We start from the raw sequence: 10,734 nt of genomic DNA, 5'->3' as shown, positions 1-10,734 counted from the left end.
CTGCACGGACGCCTCCACTCTGTGCCGATCCCTGCACGGACGCCTCCACCCTGCGCCGGTCCCTGCACGGACGCCTCCACCCTGTGCCGATCCCTGCACGGACGCCTCCACCCTGCGCCGGTCCCTGCACGGACGCCTCCACCCTGCGCCGGTCCCTGCACGGACGCCTCCACCCTGTGCCGATCCCTGCACGGACGCCTCCACCCTGGGGCGATCCCTGCACGGACGCCTCCACCCTGGGCCGGTCACTGCACGGACGCCTCCACCCTGGGCCGATCACTGCACGGACGCCTCCGCCCTGTGCCAGTCACAGCACTTGTTTTTCATTCAACATAGAATATAATTTAAATTCTTCAGTCTCATCCATAAAGCTCTCCAAAATGTTGCACCGCCCTATAGCTTTCCCCTTCACTTCTGTCTACCACCTTACCTGTGCTCTCCACTCTACCAAGGCCCTTAAACTAAGTTCCTCATAAACCGAACCTCCCACTCCTGTCTCCAAGATTTTTCCTGAGCTGCACTAGTTTTCTATAATGCGCTACCCAGACAACCAATCAGGCTACTCACCAACGTCCACAACTTCAAGCATTCCCTAAAAATACATCTCTTTGGGGAGACCTACCATATTCCCTAATGTAACTCTTTTTTCCATTTACCCCACTTCTATATATTCTCTTGGAAATCTGACACTCTTCATCCCACTGTATCCCCCATACACTCCATTGACTTCATATCTGTGCATACACCGATACCAGCTGGTGACCGGCTCATATAGTTTTATGTATAGAAGACGGCTGGAGCATTGTAGAGAACAAGCACTTGTATCTCTTGTGTCAGCCATATTTCTTAGTTTATAAGCTCTTGTGAGCAGGGCCCTCACCCCTATTATTCACATTGTATACTGGTTTAATACTCTATGTCTTTTGTCCATGTTCCCTCTGACTTGCGCTGCGGAATACGTTGGCGCTATATAAAGATTATTATTCTAATTCTTCTCTCGTTTATCTATCCCTGTTGCTAAGACGACTGTGTTTATAGTTGGAGTGAGCCACCTTGTGGGGAAACTCATCATTGCACTTGTTTAGGCAGAGTACTAAGGAGAGCGCTGCTTACATTGTGACAGTTTTCACTGTTTTTTATAGAAATTGCCATAGTTTGCGCCTGCTGAAAGAATCAGGTAAGAACAAAAATAATTGTTGGTCCTTATAAGAATCATTGTATATGGGATCTCCTACTAGTTATTTGCTATTAGTACAAGTAATCGGGGGGGGGGGGGGGGGGGGGGCAGCTCTCTAGATCTCATCTGGATAGCTAATGTTTAGTATCAATGTGGTTTGATGCATAATATTATAGAAAGGTTGCAACATAGTAGCTATATATTAGCTGTAAGAACAATAACCCTATGCATAATTTCACATTGGGCTTCGTTATCAGCCAAATCCCATTGTTGTTTAAGCGTTTGCCTAAAAATGTATGCACACAAGCCTGAGGCCGCTTTCACACGGGACTGCGCGATTGTTGAGCGATTCGAGAGCGCGAAAAAATGCAGAATTACAAAAGCCATAATTTTCAATGTCTTCATTCCCATGTGCGATGTTTCCTGCCATGTGATGTTGCAAGTAAATCGCTGCGTGCCCTTATCTTTCTGCACTTTGCTATTTTTTCTCGCCCATGTTTCCCTATCGAGCCTCCGATTTATCGCATCACAACGCACGGATTTGCGAGGTACTGCGTTTTTAATATCAGCAACTCTTGTTGCAGTCTTTCACGCAAAAAAAATGCGTGAGAAAATTGCAGTCTGCAGCCATGCGATGAGAGATTATTTTCCAGGAAAAAGCATCGCTGACATCAGGTGGGGTTTATACCTGTCAGACAAGCCCCGGATAATATTCGTCAAGTGTTAAATATCATGGACCATGTTTCCAATACAAAAGCCCAGACGACCTTATTAGCATTAGACTTAGAAAAGGCCTTTGATACAATATGGAGGAATTATTTATTTTGGGTTCTACAGTGCATTGGAATCCAAGGGCCCTTCCTCTCTGCACTCTTGGCCATCTAGCCCATACCTTCCACACTTCTTAAACTACCCTCCACAAGAGTTACTCCTATACAAATTAACAGAGGAACCAGACAAGGATGCAGAGGCCATTTGCAATAACCCTAATGTTAAGGGGGTGAAGTTTGATGGTCATGAATATAAATTAAGCCTATTTGCGGATGACCTCCTGCTAACCTTATCCCAACCCTTATTGACTCTGCCGAACTTAATGTCTATTCTAGACACCTGGGGGCTCCCTCAGCCCTCCGAGTAAATATAGACAAATCAGAAGCATCTTATATCAATACCCCAGAACATGTTAAGAAACTGGTCGACCTCAACTTGTAATTTCAACAAAAACAACATTATATTACATACATGGGTGTTAATATCACTACTTCAATACATTCTCTGAATGAATGGAATTAACACCCCCCTCTACTTAAAAAAACTTGCATCGGACCTGCTGAAATGGGATAAGCCCTACTTGTCATGGGTGGGTAGGATTAACGCAATTAAAATGGTAACTTTGCCAAGAATACTCTATCTCTTTAGATACTTACCGATACCTATCTCTCTGCCCACCCTCAGTAGTTTCCAACATACCGTACTTCAGTTCATATGGGCCAACAAACGTTCGAGGATCAAACATACTATAATGTATTACCACCGATGACTGGGAGGCCTCTCGGTGCCCAACCTAGTTAAGTATTGCAAATCTGCGCGATGAGCCCAATGGGCTATATGTTTAGGTAGCACAAATAACTCGCTCTGGATGGACATTAAGAAAAGACTCATAAATCCGCCCCTGATACCATCCTTAACTTGGTCCACGAACCCTCTTTCCTCAAGATTGCTGAAAATGAGCCCCTTCTCTTACTATTCCCTTCTGCTGTGAAGAAGTACCCAATTTAAATATAACCTGTTCTCTAAGCCCTCACCGATGCTACTGATAATCCCTAAACCGCAATTCCCACCAAGTCTGGACCTAGCTTGCTTCGTATGGTGGAGATCCAATTGCATAACTATATTATGCCTTTTCTACTATAGATCAAAATGTAGTACCAAACAGCAATTCATGGCCACATTTAAGCCACCCACACAAGAATACCATCGGACCTTCCAGGTGGTCCATTTTTTCCAATCCCTACCTCAGCCCTCTGTTCTCCCCAACCTCACCCCGTTTGAAAACCTTTGTGCTAGCGACCCTTCTTGGAGAGCAACTCTTATATATATATATCATGCTGAGCCAACCTGTAGCCCGGGAAAAACTTCAGTTTATGAAAAGGTGGGAGGAGGACCTGGGGGTGGAGTTGACTTTGGAAAGATAGCAGCACTGCCATTCCATGATTTCTAAAGGTAGCCAGCAGGTTTCTCTTATGGATACGTTGGTTAAAATTCTTCATAGAACATAATTAGTTCCACTTAGAATCCACCATGCATACCCATCTTCCTCCCAGCTTTGTTTTCCAGGGTGCTGGGAGGTTGGGAATATGCTCCACACTTGGTGGTCTTGCCCGGAGGTTGTGGAAGCAAGTCCATAATTTAATAAATCAACTGTTTGTGGGCCCGATATCTAAATCTCCCACAGTTTTCCTTCTAGGGAACCAACCACCGAATCTTAAATTCAGAGCCCATCGGCTTATTCAGGTCATTTGTATGGGCGCAAGGATTCATGCTGCTTGAAAATGGAAAACCCAAAGCCTGTCGTTTCCTGAGGTGACCAATAGAATTTCCACAATCATGCTCTACAAAAGGATCCATGCTATCAGAACAAACTCTACCCAATTTCCTAAATACATGGCAGTCCCAGATTGACCATTTAGAGGTTCTAGGACTACGCTATAATTTATGTTCTACCTAACCACCCCACCAGAAACCAACTCTCGACATTTAGTATACAAACATTAGGGAATTGATATGGATCCTTGTTATACTCCTTTTGTTGGCCCCTCCCAGTATTGTATTTTTACAGATATAATGCTATAGTAAAATCTATAGTACTTCAGGCCAATTGATAATCGGTCCTCTGCATGGGGATTAAAGAATATTTTCCACAAAATAATACTGGTGTACATTTTCCATAAAAACCAAAACTAAATAGCATCGCCAATGCTCAAACATTGCATGAGCAAATATGCAGTATCACCGTGAGTTTCTTGTTTCTACCGCGCTCGCCTGTGTGAAGTTAGCCTGACTATTTCTGTAACTCCCATAGTAGTGAATAAAGAGAAAACGCATTTGAGCAGCCACTTCTCCGTTCATTCTCTGCCTGGATACCGTGCTAGAGGCCACCTTACCAGGTGGGACAGGTGACCCCCATTCTTGCTTCAGGCCCCAAAGGGGGAACCCATACTAATAACACATTTATGACATATTGTGCAGCTATGCTATCCGCTTAAAGAAGTTGTGTTAAGAGTAGAAGTAATTCCCTAGATACAGACTACTACGACCCCCACTGATCATGAGAATAGATTCCCAAAAGTCCCCAAGTGAAGGGGGTATCTGTCGCTCATGTGCAGCCCCATTCATTTCAATAGGAGCACCAGAGATATCTTGGACTATCATTGGCGGTCTCATTGGTCACAGTAGATGGGAAGAGCTTTCTCTATCTGCTTTGTCCATAATGCTTGGGAGGGGGCACTATGAATATATTTGTAAAAGTGGAGCAGTGATAAGCAACAAGAAGGTTGCAGTTGTAGGGCACCCACTGTTTTACAGCCCATGCAAATGGCTGTATTAGGGCTTAGTTGTGTACCGAGCAGTAATAGGGCTTCCATAGAGATGCATGAAACCTTGACTGCACCTCCTATGCTTATGGTTTTATATGAAGGAATACGGGGTGGGGGGGATGCTGTACACATTGCTTGTAGAGGAGAATATCTAGAATTTATTGTCTTCTATGGGAAAATACTGCGATATTGAATATCTGATTATGCGATCAGTTGACAATCCTTTACTGTTGTAGAAAGTTATCCATTGTTACCAGCTGAGTGACCTTTATTGACAGATTACACATTCCAGTACTGGAACCCTTTCATCAGTGTGAGTCATGCAGCAAACAAAATGCGTGCTGGGGGATGGTTGGTTGAAGATCCACCACATTTAATATATTTTTCATCATAAATCTTATCCTCAAAGTCTGTTTATGCAATGTTAGCCATCAATCCTGATATTGTCGCGGGTGGAAGTGTAGCGATGCAGGATTCAGGATACGATGCCGTGGGTGGAGTACCCAAAATGTATCATATTTATTTAAGAATACAGAAATATAAGTGAAGAGTATAATAACTGTTAAATAATTGAACTTTCACCTTCGAGTACCTAAACGCTATCTATTGCTAACTAAAACCTAGGATCAGTAAGACGATGTGAACAATCTGTGACAACAGCAATACTCGGTGAACAATGACAATAACACTTCGCTAATAATGGACAGTTTCACGAAAATACAGGTCACTGAATATAATGCATAGATTCCCCTTTTTAGGGTTAATACTCCAATGCAGGCCAGGCAGAGTGGTGCAGAGTCGAGAGAGTCACTTTACACTTCTTCATGCTACTGACAAGTACTTTGTCTGTCCAGTGGGGTTCCCTCTTCGCCTCTATTCTAGCAGTGCCGATAACAATCCTCTGGGCCACCCTTCCAGCACAGCCAGAACTTGTCCCTCTCTCCTCTGGCCATCCTTGTGCTCTCCTGCTGCCTCTCAGTCCTCTTTGTGCTCTCCCTCTCCCTCTCTCTCCGCAGCACTCTTTTATTTGATGGGGCACCTGTCGTACTGAGAATGTTCAGGCTTGTTCTCTAGGAGGATGGGACTTAACTCTTCAATGTTGACAAACACTGTACATTTCTGGCACTTGCATGTGCCAGAATATACTGCTGTGCGCCTGAATCTAGTGCATGGCTCTGTCTTCACTCTTCACTTTCCCCTGCCCTAACGGGCGTTTAGCACACTTATCAGGGCGGTTGAGCTGCTGCACCTGAAATACATCAAACATGATTGGGAATAACTCTGCAGAAACTGTAATTCCAATGAATAAGGAATAGAATATTCTCGTCTAGATATCATTTGTCAGATCACGTGTCTAACATAACATCGGGAACAGGCATCTGTTTCCAACGGCAAATAACAGAATTTTTTTAAAGTAGCTATATATGAATTGTGATACTTGGGGGTTATTTGGCATCCAAGGTAGCCACTTCCTGAACTCTACAGAGGTGTTCTGTGGTGCCGAGTGCCAACCCCTCCCCCCCACTTAGATGCTAATGGCAAACCCACAGAAATGGCTTTATTCAGCTTTCAAATTTAACTATAAAAACAACAAACAGCCTAGCCCACATTTAGGGCACCATCTCACTTCTTGAACTCTAACTAACCACTAAGGGTCAATGTCACAAACTGAGGTCCTTCCTCAACACTCTGGCTGTCACTGAGCTCAATCTAGTCCTTTCTGGATGCCAGTCTTCTTTAGGCAGACCACCCATCTGTCTCCAGCTTGTCTTTGTTTCACCTTCCCCCTGCAGGACACATATAGCAATTCTGGATGCCAGTCCTCGGGACAGATCACCTGTCTGTGTCCAACTGGACTTGGTTCACCTGCAGGGCATGAACAGCTCTCCTTGCTGGAGTTGTCTAGTGAAGAGTGTGGTCAGGGACCTTTTCAACTCTGCTTTATGTCACTCTCCAGCGCCCTCTAGCTTCACACCCATAGGCAGGGTTCACACAGGGCGGATTCCCGTCGGAAATCTCGCGGTTTGGCCGCAGCAAAAACCGCGAGATTTCCGCCGGGAGAACCGCCGCGGTTTAAGCCGCGGCGGCTTTGAAGCGGCCCAGCTGCATGCTTTTCCGTTGCGGCCGGCTCTCCCATAGAGGAGCGCGGCCGTGACATAAATAAACAAAAAAATGAAAGTAAACAGACATGCTGCTTCTTTTATAACCGCGGCTGCGGCCACCGCAGCCGCGGTTTCAGCCAGATTTACCGCTGCAGATTAGCCGTCCCGTGTGGACGAGGTTTCTGAGAAACCTCGTCCACATGGCTGGCTAATCCCGAGATTAGCGGCCGCGGGCGGTTTTGCCGCGGGCGGATCTGCTGCGGCAAAACCGCTGCAAATCCACCCTGTGTGAACCTAGCCTTACATTTCCACCCCCTCAACTCACCACTTAAGAATACAAAAGATTAATGAAAAGATGAGCGATCAAATAACACAAATCAGTACATTAGTAAAACAAAGTTATTCCATTTTTTATGTAACTGTAATGGTGCTTTCAGATGAGCAGAATTTTCTGCAAGACGCACTGAAAAATGAGGATTTTGGTGCAGAATTTTCCGCATTTTTCAGTTCGTCTTGCGGAAATATTCAGCTCATCTGAAAGCATCCTAAACTATGAGATGTGGTTAGAGGTGGAGCTGCGCTTTAAATGCATCACATTTCCTTAATCTAAACCAGCTTTTTCACACTTTTAGTTTCTTTCTCCACCATACTCCTTTACTTTACTCTTCTGTCTAAAGGGGGGAAAAAAATCAGATTAGACACCAGAATAAATCTATTGCCAGGACTATGCTGATCACCTCTAGAATAAATACAGATATCCTATCATCATACACAATATACATTGCTTTATGCCCCTCTACTCACATGACAGATGTTGTGTATGTGCGAGATGGGTAGCAGTATCTCCAATGTGACTTACTCATCCAGTGCAGATAAATAATTCACAACAGCCATACTATTCTGATGAGAAATGCCCTATTTGTCAGAGCAGAGAGCCACTGCAAAGATTAGCCCTTGGAGTAACAATGGAGTACATTGTCACGCATTGATTTCAATGGATGATGTATTCCTGCAGAGAAAATGTGTAGGTCTCAGATGCCTCCCTTGCCATTCGGAAAGCTACTTGTCCTTCTTAGACAACCCCTTTAAAGCAACCTTCCGGCCAGGACAAACAAAGACCTGCACGTTGTGCATTAGTAGTCTCCGGGTACCTTTATATGGGACGACTGTCACTCCTTTTACACAGGAGCAATAGTCTTTCTGTGAATGGAGATGGAGCGCCCTGGGATCTTTCCGGCTGCCTTCCTCCATTCATAGTAAACCGGAGTTGTAAAACATTGGGCTTTTACATGGCCCCTCAGTTGCTTAGTTTTTAGTTCTGCTAAAAACCAAGTAACCAGGTGAGTGGTTTCTTGCTCAATGAGCTGCCGGAGGCCATGGGTACTGGGAACAATTTTTGCCCAAATTCGCTGTTTTAGCGATAATTGCCCTGTGTAAAGGTACCTTAAGACCCTACATGCTGAAGGGCCTCCGCAAGCGGATTCCCCATATGGCCGTGTGAGCCCGGCATTATTCAGATTGCTACCTGTAATATGTAATTTACAAGAAGCCCCGGGAACGCTCGCCTTCCTGCAGTTCTAGGAGCAGCTTGTTGAGCGCCTTCTGTGTGAGACCACCGCAGTGCAGCAAGTTTACGAAACCTCACAGAGCCCCACTTTTTACACCCCATCCCTGCCGCTGAGGTCAAAAATACCCCCCCCCCCCAAAAAAAAAAACACAAAAACTGTTGGGTTTGCAGCAAACATGGGAGGAGGGATACCCAGTTTTATTGGCCCATGTGCCCATCCCAACTGGGCCTCTGTAATTATCCCTGCTTTCAGACATACCACACAGTTTGCATTATTACTTTTAAATTCCAGGCCCCATTACTTTAAGTGTGCAATGGGGCCCGCAATTTATTCAGTTGTGCCCTGAAAGTCAATGGGTGTTCCCTCCATTATAGGCCTAGCCATGTGTCCTATAAGTAGATTGGGGCCACAATGCGGGTATTGCTGATCACAGAAGAACTAGTGCTATAACATTTGGGTGTGCATCATGAAAGTGACATTTATGAAAAAAATTGAATTGAATTTATTTTTCACATACTTTATAAATTACTTAAGCAAAAAACTGTGCGGCCAGAATGTCCAGTACACACCTAGATAAATGGGCTAAGGGGTCTAGGTTTCAAAATGGGGTAACTTGTGGTGGGCGTTCTTTTGTTTTGGCAGCTTGATGGCTCTACAAGTAAGCGATGGGGCCTGGAATTTATTCAGTTGTGCTCTGCAAGCCAAAGGGTTTTTCTCAATTATAGGCCTAGCCATGTGTCCAGTAAACAGATTAGTGCCGCAACAGATTTGTTTCTGAGCACAGAACAAATAGGGGTATCTATTTTGGGGTGTAAATTTTCATTCCTATGTACACTGTACAAAAAAACCTTTTTAAAATGACACAAATGCCAAAAAAATGAAAAATGTATTTTTTTTCCTTCTGCTTTGCTCAGAGTCATTCAAAAAATGTGGGGTCAAAATATACAGTACACCCCTAGATGAATTCATTAAGCAGTCTAGTTTTCAAAATGGGGTTATTTTGGGGGGTTCTCTATCGTTTTAGCTGCTCAAAAGCTCTACAAGTGTACAATGGGGCTTAAGTCACCTTCAAGCATAATTTCTGTTCTGAAAGCCACAGGCTGCTCCTTTCGGTTTTGGCTCCGTTGTGCATATGGACATACTATTAGGACCATAACGGGTATGTTTCTGAACACAGGACAGACAGGGGTAGCAATTTTGGGGTGCAAATCCTCATTTTCATGTGCACTACAGAAAAAATCCTGGCCTTAAAATGACATTTAGTATGAAATTTAGATTTTTCTCTTCTAAACTGCATTAACTCCTGAAAAAAACTGTGGGATCAAAATATTCATGACACCCCTCAGTAAATATATTAAGGCGTGTATTTAAGGGGTGTCTTTTTTAAAATGGGGTCATTTGTGGGAGTCTCTATCATTTTGTTATCTATGAGCCTTTGCAATCTTGGCTTGGTGCAGGAAAACAAAATACTTCTCAAAATTTTAATAATGTTAAATTTGTAAATCTCCTAAATAGTTAAAAAACACTAAAGTTTCTGAAATGTGCTTCCTGAATAAAGTAAACAGATGGAAATATATATCTTGTCAAAAATTTGTACAGTATGTTTGCACATATTTGAGATATTGCTGTTGAAAATGTGAAACAATTACATTTTTTTCAATATTTTTTCCAATTTTGGAGCTTTTAATAAATATACACAAATTCTATTGGACTATTTTTACCACCTAAATGAAATACAAAAAGAATGGCAGAATTACTTGGAAATGCAAAACCTTTATGGAGTTATTCTATATTAAAGTGACAAATGTCAGATTTCCAAAATTTGGCCTGGTCATTAAGGCACAAACAGGCTTAATCACTAAGGGTTTAAGAATTCAACGCATGCACAAAAAAAGCCCTTGTACAGCTATATTGACAAAAAGCGATAAAAATATTATAGTTCTTGGAACACAATGAAGAAACCCCCCCAAAAATTGCCTGATCATTAAAATGGTGGTCCGACTTGATTTTTTTAGACAATTTTGAGCCCCTTGCCCAAAATGATATATTAGCAATGGACTCGCTGTGTTGCTATAACATGACATGACTGGGTCTTCTGGCCTGGTGACATGCCGTAAACTGGACATATGGGGTTCTAATGTAGCAGCATCGGAAGGTCTACGGGATTTCACGGATAATGTCTTGTCTCAGGTACTTTCTATTCTTCCTTCTGTAGGGATTAGAGATGAGCGAGCACCAAAATGCTCGGGTGCTCGTTATTCGGGACGAACTTTTCGCGATGCTCGAGGGTT

The 10,734-nt window shown here is 43.5% G+C and overlaps 1 protein-coding gene across 1 annotated transcript in view; it reads left to right on the top strand.

Annotated features, from left to right (window-relative positions):
- The first annotated feature begins 1,096 nt into the window (after nucleotides 1-1,096).
- LOC136624653 (uncharacterized) overlaps nucleotides 1,097-10,734 on the top strand; it is a 43,848-nt gene continuing 34,210 nt past the window's right edge. The window contains exon 1 of the mRNA XM_066598610.1: nucleotides 1,097-1,177. The gene's annotated coding sequence lies outside the window, so the exon portion shown is untranslated. The remainder of the gene's footprint in view (nucleotides 1,178-10,734) is intronic.

This window comes from Eleutherodactylus coqui, chromosome 4 (assembly GCF_035609145.1).
Source record: "Eleutherodactylus coqui strain aEleCoq1 chromosome 4, aEleCoq1.hap1, whole genome shotgun sequence".
In the NCBI taxonomy this organism is placed as follows: domain Eukaryota; kingdom Metazoa; phylum Chordata; class Amphibia; order Anura; family Eleutherodactylidae; genus Eleutherodactylus; species Eleutherodactylus coqui.
This window is presented reverse-complemented; position numbering and strand designations above follow the sequence as displayed.